Here is a 14,608-nt window from a genome sequence, read left to right as displayed (position 1 = left end):
TCTTTCTTTTTTCTTTTCTTTCCTTCCTTCCTTTACAGCATGCTTACCATTGTTGCAATGTCTGGACTTCTCTGAATGTCAGTGTGTACTCTCTTTAAAAGAAGGAAGAATCATAGTTCTTTAAAGCAGCAGCCTCAACACCTCCTTACACGTTTAACTGTGTTTACAACAGTGGAAACTTTATTCAGGAAGAGAGATATTCAGGTCAAGAAACAAAAATTCAAAATAAAACAGAGCAACAAATAAGGTTCACTCTGGAATGGGAGAGGGTAAAGGATGCCCCTCCCACCCCCACTGTTCCATTTTTTGGTGGTCTGAGGGGGTAGCACCCAAGGGACTGAGAGAGTCAGGATCTGTATTTCATTGCTGAGAATTTGACAGCTACAGTGCAAAGCAATACAGTCCTGCTTTTTATTAGCCTGTGTGAGTCCAGCACAGAATGAAGCTTTTTTTTCTTTTCATTTTTCAGAGGTAGAAGTTTTTGCCAAACTATGAGATGATTTAACCACAATTTCCTTCCTGAATTTTTTTTCTAAAAGGGGGAGGGGATGGTTGGGTGGGTGTTATTGTTTAATAAGATTTAAACAGGGTCTCTATTTTGTGGCCGGAACAGCCTTTCATGCCCTTTATCTGTACTGGGATTTCAGCTGGGTTTTTATTTTGGTGACATATGGCCCACCGTATAATAAAAAGAGACGAACCATTCAGATTTAATTTGAGTGGCTAAGGACGTCAGAAGGGCTGCAAGGGGAGGCTGTACCTGAGCTTTCATTTGTTTAAAAAAAAAATTGTACAGAGAAGTTGAGAAGGTGACTTTTGGAATTAGTTTGGTTTGGAGGCATTAAGTCCCAGATCAAGAGAGAAGGTCAATTTGTAAGTTTGGGAGATATGCCAGCCCTGCTCGCTCTTTTATTGGAGAATTGCCTGTGGGGCCTTTCAGAGTATCTGCCCTTCAGGGGTCCTGTATTCCACCTGCTTCCCCCTTAAACAGGGAAATGGGCTTTTAAAAATATTACGCAGCACGCCACAGCCATCTCCTGATCCGAATGCCGTGTGGCATGACACAATGTGACTCGAGGGCCAGGGGCAGGGCGAGGGTTTGCAGCTGCCACATGGTGCTCGTCCCGTGCAGGGACCGTTTCTTAGCCCAGCGTGCAGTTCCCTTGGAGGACACGGCCCACCTGGCCTCCACATACCCCTGGCAGCCTGCCCAAATCATTTTCTCTCCTTTCACCCTCAAACACTGTCGTGGAAGAAATGCTTTTTGCATCTGCGGGACACACAGCAACTTGTGATGGTTTTGTGGGCTTTGGGTGTGACAGTGACAGAGCCAGCAGAGAGATTCGTGCAGCCACACAGGAATCTCACCATCATTTTCTATGTGGATCCTTCACAAGGGTGTGTGTTCAGATGAGCTACGGTATTCGGAGAACCCTCCGTGTCACAAGATTAAGGGTGCTGCGTGGTTTGAGCAACCCGTTTTCCAGCCTGAAGCCACTGCAAGCTGCCGAGCGAACCAACCCGCACCACTCCGCCCCCCGCCCAACGTCAGACCCTTTATTTACCTTCCATGTCATAATGCACGTCTTTGGCATCGTCTTTTACAAGCTTTCATTACCGCATGGATTGTGTCCACTGTGCACCGAAGGGCCCCTTTGTGTTGCTTCTGATTGACTGCAATGACAGCATTTGATACTACTCCATGTGCCGGAGGAAGGCGCCTTGGTTATGTTTCCTTGGGCAAAGCACATGCCATGGCGGGGTTGAGTGTTGTGGGGGTCCCATTTCCTAGGTGTGCTCAGGTTCTGAACCTGCAGCCAGAGGGCGAAGCGCACCTTTCCGCTTTCATTCATGTGGGGCTCAGGAGGGCTGCACCTTGTTTTCTTTAGCTCCCAGAGACAGCTTGGTTTGGACCATTGCTGCGATGCCCCTCATCGCCATCATGGGATAATCAGGTGACCATCTCGGTCGCTCTCCCAGCCAGCTGCCAATAGCATTCCTGATTTATTTGCAGCAACTTGGAGATCCGCAGCTAACAGACATCTTGATGGGAAACAGCACTATAATTGCTTAGGGAGAAAGGCAGGCATTTAGCAGTCGTAAAAGAAAATCTGCCCACCACCAAACCAAATGCCGCTGCTCTCCTTCCATGTGGCGGCCACGTTACCCCCAACCCGAGGCCCCTCAAGGTGGGCCTGGGGCTTCCCTGGCTTTTTAATCCTCTCCATTTTGAATCTGGGGTTTGCGTGATTCTTTCTTCTTCCTTTTGGGGTAGACGGAGCACATGGGGAGGGGGCTGCAGTATTCAATGCATAGTTTCTGGGGCTTCCAGTGTGACGAGGGTTCGGTGACAGGAGCTACTGATGGCCTCTGGGGCTGTCCAGCAGCCTGTGACCACAGTTGATCAGCTGGGGGTTTGTGGTGCTATCTCCTTCTTCAAAGTGACAACGGGATAGGGTCAAGAAAAAAAAATTGCAGTAAAGCTCAAGTCAAACCAAAAGTCAGGCTAGAGGGGAAAATAATGAAATAATAATGATCCCTAACTTTTCCCCCTTCTGTGGGCATCACAGACGTTGCTTTCTTCCCTCAGGTACTCATGTTATCTTAGTCTCTGTCTGCAGTCCCCAACTCACCTTATATTTCTGTAGCCAGGAAAATGTGTCTTTGACACGTGTCATAGAAGAAACTGTCAGCCAATAGCATTTGTACATGTGCACTTCGGGCAAGGAAGTCAAAGCTGACTTGGAATGAACCCTGTTCATGCTAGGGGTGAGATCAGAGAGGACCACCACTTCCTTGTCCGGGAACAAAGGCATAACTAGCTTGTTTGAAGAAGGTGCTTTCTTCATGCTCCTGACTTCCTTTCTTTCTCTTCTTCTTCCTCTTCTTGCTCTTCTACTTACCTTCTTCTATCGTGGTCAGAACATAGCTGGGGGTGAGAGAGAAGATTGAGGGTTTTGTGGCTTGGAAAATCAATTATCACTCCTCATGCATTTATCAAGCACCCCTCTGCATGTGGGGTGCTGTATAGAAAATGTGCAAAATCACAGGCCCTACCCCCTTTAACTGGGGGAAGGAAGCTCGTGTTTGATGGAGGAATTGGGTTCAGCTGGGCTCAAGTGTCTACTGCTCTGTCCAGGATTAAATGAGATAAACTGTGGGGAAGTACCTGACCCGCTGGGAGCATGCGATGTGCACATATTAAGGGGACAGCTCTGAAACCCCGCCCTGCCCTTCACTGTACCCCGAGCCACTTCTCTCTTGCACAGAGCTGCCTGATAGTCAGAGATCCGTGCCAGGGAATGAGGGCAGGCTCTGGGTTTGGAAATGCCTCTGCTATATTCCCTAATCAGATCTCAGTCAGATAACAGCTCAGACCTGGGAACATGAGATTTTAATGTGAAATGAATAAGTACCCTGAGACTGAAGCTTGTCACTGCTGCACATCTGGAATCACTTACAGCTGGGTAAATTCACTGGGAGCTGCAACTCAAGAGAACATGGAGTTTAAAAGGAGGTGCACAGAGCGTTCCTTTTAATGTCTAAACAGTCTGATGTTGACAAGCCTTTCACATTAACCCCAAAGTGGCAAAGTTTAAACCCTTTATTATCCGATTCTGTTTGGCAAATCATTTAGAGGCTTAAGAGTCCATGTTTACCAGGAAAAGGCCAATCTTTATTTTTGTCTTCTTCCAACACAAGCAACCCTAATGTATACACATTTATGTTTACTTAGAAGGTTTAAAAGACCTTCAGCATTAAGTGAGAATCAGGCTAGAGAAAGAAGATTTTTTTTTGTTTTGTTTTTAAGAAAGCCCCTCATCTCTTTAGAATACAAAAGGCATGAGCATTGCAAACTCTGGAAACTATATCAGATTAACAAATAAGTAAAGAAGAAATACAGGAAATCATTTCCAAATATTATTAGTCCTCAGTCGAAATATACTGTGTCTTGGCAGCTCAGCCCAACTCTGTGTCATTTTCCTAAGGATTTGCCCAGAATGTTATGAGTGACTCTAAAGACGGTGAATGGTAGTTTGGGTTCTATAGGGGACTACAAAATATTATGGAAGTTAGAAAGCTTAACAGTCGAGCAGTGCTTAATAACCATCTATTGGACCTGTTTCCAAATTGGCAAAATTTTACGGATCTCCATTACAGCATGTGAAAGAACATGGAAAAAGACTGCAAGTGGTTTCAAGACCTAGATTCAATAATAATTTAATAATTTTAACCACATCTATGAAAAGCGATGAAGACATTTTAATTCATCTTCATAAAAAGCATGATGCAAGAGAGTTGAATTTTTAATTTTCATCGGAGGAGGGTTTTCATAGTAATTGAATTTATTATTATTTTATTTTAAAGAAGACCCCAAACTAAGAACATGGGTAAATCTGACTCTACAGAAGGGATCTCTGTGGACGTTTCTGGCTTTGGTTTGAATCCTATCGAAGAAGTTCATAAAGATTAAGATTGCAGCATAGTTTTGACCACAGCTGTTCATCCTTTAGATGTAATTTTTAACTTTTCTTTGGCAGCTGCTCAAATTCAAATCTGAAATCACCAGTTATCAGCTTTGCTGAAACAGAATTTTCAGATTCTGGGATAATTTTCTGCCTATTAACCCTCCCCAGTAATCGTGTGCACTGTGTCAATTTTTACCTCTCAGGATACTGTAGAGTTACTGTAGAAATGAAAATAAAACTTTTTTAAAATGTTGCTTGGGAACATAAATACTCATTTAACATAATCCTGCAGGTTTGGGTTAGGCAAGCAAAAGATGAAAGACTCTTAGAATCTTGTTTATACAAAAATATTTCCTATAGCACAGTTTTTAAAACTGAAAATGAAATCAGGCTCTGTACATTTCAAATATTTCATTTAATAAAGCCAGCGTATATGATCAGCATATTAATAACCTGCAAAGCATATTATTCAACTTATAAAGGCTTAGCTGTCTACTTAATCCTGTCGCACTATTTAACCGGGAAAAATGTACATCTGAATTTTATCCTGAAGAAGTGATAAGAAAGGAATCTGATATTGCTTTCAGTGTCTGTCTACATTACATTATGTGCCTGTGGTGTGTTTTACTGAGACCGTTGATTCTGTACCAACTAAACTTCATCGAGAATGAAACCTCCAAGGCCTTTTCAGTTTTGCATGATGTAAACTGCTGTAAAATTTGAAACATGTATCGTTTCTTTCATTTTCCCCTGTAGTCCCTGCTCACCCAGGCTGAGCAGAGGATGTGATTTTCAGCGCAGTAGTTCCTGGGTTAACAGGCGCTTCTGAGGCCAGGATGTGAAGTTTCATTTTATTTTTTCTGACTTGGGTGTATGGTGTTTTAGGAGTGGGATTTCGAGCCGAGGTTGCAACTGCTTTAACTTTGTGGTCTCTGATTAATCTCTTTGCTTTGTGTCTCTGGTAGAAATACCACCACCACTGAAGGTAATGCTTATTTGAGAAATTGATGTCAGCTTAGTAACAAGAGGGGCGGGGCAGCCGGTAGCTTGATTGTTCTGGATGAGCTATCAGGGATCTGCTGGGAATACTGGTGCTTCGACCCTGATGGCCCTCAAAGTGCTGAGTGTGGAAAATGGGAAGTCTCCCCGGATCTCAAAATGCACAGGATGTCAGAAAAATGCAGTTCTTGGAAAACTGTATTTTTTTGGCTACAGTAGGATGGGGGGGCAGGGGGAGTTTGGCAGGAAGGAAAGCAGGGACTCATAATTATTTTGCCTTCCAAGTTCCAGTGTCTTTATTGTTACTATATTTGTATATTGTCAGAAATAGTTTTTAAAATACTAACTAAAATATATTTTAAATCACTTAATTGAAGAGCAAAATTCTAACTCAGTTTTTTGTTTAGTCCACACCACATTAAAAGTTCAAACTAAGATTTTATCAAGTTTTCTGGCTCTAGGCACTAATTGATAGCTAAATCAGCTTTTCCCAATCAGGTAAAAGGATAGAAGTTTTCACTTTGATAACTGGGATACTTCTCCAGCAATTGTTTCAGCTATAGTCAGCACAAGGAGATACAGTGTACTTGGATCAAATCTTTCATTTACTCTTACTTTCTGGAGATGGTCAGGCCTGCAGGATGAACTCACTGGTTGCTCAAATCAGCAGTGGGATGACAGGAAGTCAGTGGGAGATGCTGGCAAGAGCACTAGGTGAGGAGTCTTGGGTCCTGGAGCCTGGTCTGGTTTTGCCCACTCCATCTGTGACCTGTGCCACTTCCCCTTGGTGCTTAGTGAGCTCATCCGTAAAATCAGAGTCAGACAACATGATCTCACCTGCCTCTTCCTAGTCTAAAATTTGCGTGTTTGGTAAGAACTGTAAAATCTTTTGCATTGTTTCCATTTGGAATTCTCATAGAGATGTGGTGCTCAGACCTCACATTTTCTGGAAATGAGCAGAAAGCCCTATAGGTTTTCTAATAGAAATGAAAAGCTTAGGCTGGGTGTGGTGGCTCACACCTGTAATCCCAGCACTTCAGGAGGCTGAGGTGGGTGAATTGCTTGCTCCCAGGAGTTTGTGAGATCAGCCTGGGCAACATAGTGAGACCCTGTCTTTATAAATAATACAAAAACTAGCCATTTGTGGTGGTGCATACCTGTTGTCCCAGCTACTAGGGAGGCTGAGGTGGGAAGATCGTTTGAGCCCAGGAGGTGCAGTGGGCTATGATCCTGTCACTGCATTCCAGTTGGGCAACAGAGTGTGACTCTGTCTCAAAAAACTAAAAAGAAAAACAAAAGAAAAACAGACTAGCTTCAAGGGGGAAAAACAATCTAACAAAGCAGACAGATTTGAGGATGGAAATGTGATTTGAGAGTTGTTTGTTTTCTTTTAAGTTAACTTTTATTAAAATGTAGTTTGCATTTTTAAAAAGTTAAGTTTGCTTCATCGCTGGTTTTGCACACCTTTGGAAATATCACCTCCTCCTAAATTTTCAAAGGGAAGTCAAAAATATTGCTTAACTGTGCATTCAAGCCAGTCCAGTGTGGTAGGAAACAGATCTGCCCTGTAAATATGATCCAGATTAGAACAGGATCAAAGGCACTGAAACAGATTCAGTAATATTCTGTTTAGGGTCTGAGGCTGGGCAGGGGAAAGAAAGGTATCTAGCTAAAAGGATGGAATCAGCGTTTAAAAATCCCTGAATACATATCTTAATGTTAACTTTTTATTTTTATTTTTTTAAGTCTGCCCAAGTTCATATTTACCTGAGAGACCAGTTGGCACCTAAGGACAGCCTGGTTCTCTCAAGTAAATAAAAAACACTTTGCAGGTCGCCTAATTGTGTTCCATACCCTGGAAACTGCAGGCCTCCTGGGTAAATACTGTGCTTTGGAAACTCAGTGAAAAAGGAATACAAAAATGTGCAGTCCAGCTAGAGCCCAGGGTAGAACCTGCAGAGGAAACCAAAGCTCCCGCTCTTGGAGTGGGACAAGGGTGGGTGGGAGTTGGGGAGAGGGACTTATTTTGAAATGTAAGGCAAGTTCAAACGTGCTTTATGAAAAAGGTGATTTTCAAAAAAAAAAAAAAAAAGCCAAACTGCATTGTATTGCATATTGTACCTGCTAGTTTTCATATGAAATATCGTCTCCCCTAGTCTTTGAAATACAGCTTATATTGCCTGTGATTTTACACATCGTGGCCCACTCGGCCACCATCGCCCTCATGTATACTTTGAGCTTGGGGCACAGTGCCCGGGAACATTGGGCGTGGGTCCCGGCTTCCTCATCTTCCTGTGTGACCCTCAGCAAATCACTTTTCCTCTCTGGCCTCCCTTTTGTTGGTCTGTAAAATGAGGCAGGGGTTTCCATAGTCTCTTAAATCCTTTTTTTGCTCTGACAGTCTATGAAATAATCCAAGGATTTTGTGTCAGGCTTAAAAGCTGTTATGTGCCCATTAGAAGTAATCCTATGCTGCCCATCCAGATTCTAAACTTTGCCTCCACTAATGACAGGGGAGGGTCATTTGATCCTCCCAAACCACACCCCATCCCCCTCCAAAATATACCACCCCAAAGCCACCCCCAAAGGAAGGTGCTGTTTGCTGAAGGAAGTCTGAGGCAGCTCTTCCCATCTCAGACCCAAGGCGAGGGACGGTGCCTCCCTCAATCCCTAGTCATGGGTGGACCAAGATTGTAATTGTTGGCTCCCTCGGGGTCTACGAAGGAGGGGACCTTGTGATCCGTGATTGCTGTTATCAGGGAGAGCCTGTCTGACGTGAGGCCTGGAAAGCCCCCCTCCAGGTCAGCATGCTCCTCTCTGTTGATTTCTGCAGCCTAGCTCTCTTCCCTTTGCATTCCGGGGAACAGCCACGCAGTCCCCACTCTCTGTCCAGGATCCTTGTCTCTTGTCAGCTGGAGCCAGCTCTGCCACCCCCTTGCAGAGCACTAACCTTTTGATTTAACTTTATTTGCCGCAGCAGGACTACCACCGAAAGGGGAACAATGTGCCCTGGCCATCTGGCCCTGGCTGCCTGAGGCGCCCAGCCTTGCAGCCCAGGGTTCTTGGAGGGGCCACTCGAGCTGTAGAGCAGATTCCCACCAGCCTCCCTAGACGGGTGCCCTATTTTTGTTTTTTTGCAAATCAACCTTTTAAAATCCAGATGCAGGCTATAGCCAGTGACTCAGAAAACCATAAATAATACAGCAGGCTTAGCTCGAGGAAAAAAAAAACACAAAAAGGTGTATCTATCATTATACTTAGCCAGTAACAAGCCAAAGATAAAGTTTTGTGTTTTTTTTTCTTCCCTGTGACCCTTAAGCAAGTGTGACAAGCATTAACCTATCAATATTAGTGAGTGATTTAAAATACCAACCAACATTTGCCTGCAATAATTTCTGTTGTAAACGACTCCTTCTGGGCCCTCCTACCAATAATTTAGCGCTCATAAATCAGAACCCAGAGCGCGGTGCTTGGCTCTTGCCCTGGGCAATTCTTGAGGTCTTTTTTTCGGGGGCGGGGTCTGGAATCCAGTCACACTGTAGTGTTTCCCTCTTGTTCCCGCTGCCACCTTCATACGGGGCATTAAAGAGAACACAGATCTGCAAAATGAGACTGAACTCTGTTGCCCACGATGTCTCCGAACTTTATTCTGGTGACAGGAGGTATTGGCTTATTTTTTCATCACTCTTTCTGGACACGCTGCCAAGGAGTTAAGCTGGCTTTTGGTGGGAGGAATTCCATCTAGATTTTTCCACATTAGCCAGGTGTGTTGGAAGGTCCACTCCAAGAAGGGAATTTTTGTTGAGGTGAAACTGCTAAGAGTGGAGGTTGCTGGGTGCAGTGGCTCATGCCTGTAATCTCAGCACTTTGGGAGGCTGAGGCAGGAGGATCTCTTGAGCCCAGGAGTTCAAGACTAGCCTGGGCAACATAGTTAGACCCTTCTCTACAGAAAACATAAAAAATATTAGCCAGGCATGGTGGCATGTGCCTGTAGTCTCAGTTACTCAGGAGGCTTAAGTGGGAGGGTTGCTTGAGCCCAGGAGTTTAAAGCTGCAGTGAGCTGTGATCGCACCACTGCACTCCAGCCTGGGTGACAGAAAATCCTGTCTCTAAATAAATAAATGAAATAAATAAATAAAGTGGAGGTTGCAGATACCAGAACAGGAATAAAGGGAGAAGAACAGCAGCAGTGAGTGACCCAGCATGAGGGGAGCAGGCACAGGGAAGTAAGGGGTGATAGAAAGTTATGGACAAGGAATAATGCAAGCACCAACCTGGCCAGAACCAGCAGGCCTCATTTCTGCAGGCTGCATCCTTCTGACCCACATTCTGGCCCGCAGAGGCAGCTTGGGTACAGTCATGCAACTGAATAACATACCCACTTCAAGGAAGGTAATTTCTTTAGAGTTAAGAGATTTATTAGGGGAGCCTGAAGAGTGGGGAGGGGGTGTTGGGGAGGGACTGAGACCCATCTGGTTTGTTGTGGGTCTTTTTTTATTAGAAGAGGAAAAAAAATTGCTCTGTGGGTTCATATGTCTAAGGAGAGCTCAATTAAAGTTATTTGCTGGAGCTTAAAATATGCCCGCACCTGCTTCAGCGCCAGGCTCCGAGACCGACACATGCTCCCAGAAGGCGGAGCAGATGAAGGCTCCTGTCGAAGCGAATGGAAGAGCAGGGGACAGACTTTCACTTACGCTTTGGTACCAGCCTAGGATGGGGATGCCAGCAAGCAATCTGGAGCAGCATCCTGGTTCATCTGGAAACCAGAGCCTGTGGTCAGCCCTCCCTGGCTGCAGCCCTCTGCAACTGCCTCTCTGGGTCAGAAGGATGCTTCTCTTTCTAAGCAGACTAGAAAGAATAGATCCAGCAGAGGGAACGACATAGAGAGACTGCATTACCCTAACCAAGTCACTTGCTTCTCTGGGTGGCCCTTTCCTCTTGATAATATGAAGGTCATAAAATCTGTTCCAAAACTCTGTGGTGAGGATAGTAAATAATAATGGCTAACATTTGCCATGCATCAGGCACTGTGCTAAGCCTGCCTTACACATCACCCCTTTGACTTTTCACCACAACCCCAAGAAACAGATATTGCTGTCAGGCACGGTGGCATGTGCCTGTAGTCTCAGTTACTCAGGAGGCTGAAGTGGGAGGGTTGCTTGACCCCAGGAGTTCAAAGCTGCAGTGAGCTGTGATCGCGCCACTGCCCTCCAGCCTGGGTGATAAGGAAACTGGTGCCTGGATCCATCTGACCCCAAACCTGAGCTTTGAACAACCCTGCCTCAAAGGAGACTCATGAGTGAGAAAGAAATTCCAAATAATACAACGATAAATTTACTATGCCCTAAGATGGGCTCTAGTGAAGCAAACACGCTCTCATTGAACACGCTCTTTGCCCTGTTACCATCTCAGTTTAGAAAGTGTCCTCCCAGGCTAGGTGCTCCATGGATGTGGGTACTGCACTTCCTGTCTCCCAGGAGGGAGTCCGGACCTGGAGGAACTCAGAAGGGTCAGCAGGCCTTTACCCCTGTTCTCAAAAGCACAGGAGAAACCTGGAGACAAGAGTCTCGATTATCTTCTATTTTCTGAAACAGGTGATTGATCTCAGCCTCCCTTTCTAGCTCTCAGGGCTTGATGAATTCTTTATTCCTGATTCCTAGGCTTTGCACAAGAAATTGAGCCAGTTTTAGACACCAAGGAAGGAATTCATGAATGGGACAGAGAGGAATTTATTAACTCTCATTGATGGAGTTTGTCATTACACAGAACTGAACCTAAATCTTCTTAGACAATTCCTCCTTCGGGGTTTTACTTTGAGATGTCTTAAGAAAAGGTGTCTCCAATATGGGGGAGAGAATCCAGAGATCAATGACCATTAATCTCCATTTGAAGGGGACTTTCTGACTGTGTGATTCACTGAGATTCTTTTTTTTTTTCCAATCAAAATTTTTTTTTTACCATTTTAAGTTTTTTAAAAAAATTATTTGTGGTAAAATACACTTACCACCTTAACCATCTTTAAGTGTGCAGTTCAGTAGTGCTAAGTACATTATTGTGCAGCCATCACCATCATCCAGCCTCAGAACTTTCATCTTAGAAAACTGACACTCTGCCAGGCACGGTGGCTCGTGCCTGTCATCCCAACACCTGGGGAGGCCTAGGCGGGCATATCACTTGAGGTCAGGACTTCAAGACCAGCCTGGCCAACACAGTGAAACCCTGTCTCTACTAAAAATACAAAAATTAGGTGTGGTGTTGCATGCCTGTAATCCCAGCTGCTGGGAGGCCGAGGCAAGAGAATCGCTTGAACCCAGTGGGGTGGAGGTTGCAGTGAGCTGAGATCATGCCACAGCACTCCATCCTGGGCAACAAAGTGAGAATCCATCTGAAGCAAACAAACAATCTGTACCCATTAAACAACAACTCCCATTTTCCCCTCCCCCCAGCTACTGGCAACCACCATTCTGCTTTCTGTGTCTATGAATTTGACTGCTCTATGAACCTCATGTGAGTGGGATTATACAATATTCATTCATAACTGGTTTATTTCACTCAGCATAATGTCCTCAAGGCTTATCCATGTTGTAGCGTATGTCAAAATTTCCTGCATTTTTAAGGCTGAATACTATTCCAGTATATGGTTATACCATATTTTTCTATCCTTTCATCTGTTGATGGACACTTCAGGTTGCTTCTACCATTTGGCAATGGTGAATCGCACTGCTTTGAACATTGTACAAATTACTCTTCAAACCCTGCTTCCAGTTCTTCTGGGGAGATAGATATCCACAAATGGAATTGCTAGATCATGATTCACCGAGATTAAGTAGCTGTGAAGTGTCCTGTCCTTCATTAAATAGCCCACCTATGTGCAGAAAAAAATACTGACTACAGCCTATACTTTGGGGACATTTAAAAAGTTTTTCTGCTGATTCTTTCAGGTAAGCTGCATACTGTAAGTGCATATTGTATGCATGTACAAACTCGTGAGTACATATTGTGTATATATATGCTGTAAGTATACATACTATAGTAAGTGCTTTATCTGGCTACTGGAAACCTCATTTAATCTTCTCAATGACACTCCTATTTGGCAGGTTCTATTCTTACCCTTGTTTTACGTGTGAGTGTCCTGAGGCTGAGAGATGAAGAAATTTGCCCCAGTTTTAAGTGGAGGAACATAAACTCAAACCTAGGCATCACAACTCCAGAGCTGCAGTCTGAATTGCTACTCTTTGCTGCATTCATGGAGACAGAGTAAGGAAACTAGTCCTTCAATGCATCCTCACCCTTGCCCCCAACACACATAGATTTATGATCTTTTGATTTGACAATGGTGTGAAAGTGATATGCATTCAATAGAAACTATAAAAGTTCCCATACAACTTTGCTGTTTTTCACTTTCAGTACAGTATTCAATAAATGACATGAGCTTTTCAACACTTTATTATAACATAGGCTTTGTGTTAGATGATTTAGCCCAACTATAGGCTAACATAAGTGTTCTGTACACATTCAAGGTAGTTTAGAGTAATAAGCTATGATGCTCACGAGGTTGGATGTATTAAATGCATTTTTGATTTGTGATATTTTCAATTTATATTGAATTTATTGGGATATAACCCCATTGTATGTTGAGGAGTATCTGTACATGGATCCAATTCTCTACCCAAAGAAGAGCTCCGTTTTTCTTTGTATCTTCTAGAACTTAGCTACAGATTTTCAAGCTCTTGCCTTAGCCTCTGTTCTTAGCAATGGTTTAATAAACACATTTCATCTTTTCCTTTCCTGCCTCTCCCAGTGTTAGTTCCCCTCTAGCAACATGCTGTGTGCACCATTAGTTGGAGTTTTGATTTCCCAAATACATAGACCCATCTGCATTTCATTCCATCATCTCTGATGATGAATTTGTTCATTAGCCTCCTTCTGTCTGTTTATTGTAGCAGCATCCATGGCAGCCTTTCCAGGGTTACTTCTATGCATTGTTGACATTGGCTCTAGGATTTATATATGTTCAGGGATGGTGTCTGGGCAGGCCCTCTAGTGACAGTCTATAGAAAAGAATCTCTGGCCAACCATGTGGCAGGAAGGGCACCACAGCTTGTTGTGGCTGTAGCTTTGTTGCCGTAGTCTGGAGAATTTCTCCTTGCCTTCTCATATACCCCAGCATGCTGGCTATCTGGATTTGGAGAGAAAGGTATGCAGGCTGCCTGGCTTTACTGGCTCTCTTATCACCCAGATGGCAAGAAGGTTTGCAACAGGAGAAGGCAGGAAGATCAGGCTCAGTCTTTTCTGAGGAACTCAAAGAGGAGATGGGCCAAGGCATTGTCTCATTAGGATTTTGAGAAAGAACTCGGGCTTGTTCATAAAGACAGTTCAGAAACCTCTGTCCTATACTTTATGTAATAGAATAAAGCCCCCTTGGAGTTAACAGCAAATCTCTCAGATTGCATTTACCTTCTTGCATCTACAGTTCCCTTTCTTTCTGCCTAAGTAGATATGCTATTGCTGTTTGCAATGGTGTGGATGAGGGTAGAGTCCCGAAAGTGATTTCCTCTGAGTCCCAGGAGCTTCTAGGAACAGGCTTGGGATGGTGTGGGAAAAGAAGGGAAGAAAAGCAGTGCCCTGCAATACATTGCAACCGCACCCCTCCTTCCTTCAGGAGCAGGGTTGAGTGACTTATGCCAAATACACCTGTTCTTAAATTGCCAGGTGATGAATCAAAATCTCCAAAAGCCTAGGCAGCCTGATCCCTGACTTGGAAAACCATGGATCATCTCTAAGCCTTTAGATGCTTTGTCTCTAAAGCCTCAGGCCTTGAGCAAAAGCCCTCTTGCCCTTTGAGAAGAAGCCAGCCTGGGCTGGAGTTGGGTCAAATGCGTACCTCTGGCTGGATGGCTGAACGTTACCTGTCCTTTTTTTTCTTCAACTTCTCCCACCTTGCACTGTTGCAACCTATGCCCCAAATGATCAGTTGGGTGAGAGATTCCTTGTTCATAGAGTGCAGGGGCAAAACTGCAGTCAGGATAACTGAGGGCAGGACGCACTTTGCTGATGCCCTGGCAGAGGAAATTGCAGCTTTGCTGCCCTCGGCCAGGTACAGATTGTTGGGGTTCACTCTGCTCTACTTAATCTGCTGT

General features: G+C 44.2%; 1 protein-coding gene across 2 annotated transcripts in view; it reads left to right on the top strand.

Annotated features, from left to right (window-relative positions):
• The window catches only part of EBF2 (EBF transcription factor 2), a 204,508-nt gene that overhangs the window by 65,733 nt on the left and 124,167 nt on the right, over positions 1-14,608 (top strand). The gene's annotated exons all lie outside the window — the stretch shown is intronic.

The sequence above is a fragment of the Pan troglodytes genome, chromosome 7, assembly GCF_028858775.2.
Source record: "Pan troglodytes isolate AG18354 chromosome 7, NHGRI_mPanTro3-v2.0_pri, whole genome shotgun sequence".
NCBI classification, from domain to species: Eukaryota; Metazoa; Chordata; class Mammalia; order Primates; family Hominidae; genus Pan; species Pan troglodytes.
This window is presented reverse-complemented; position numbering and strand designations above follow the sequence as displayed.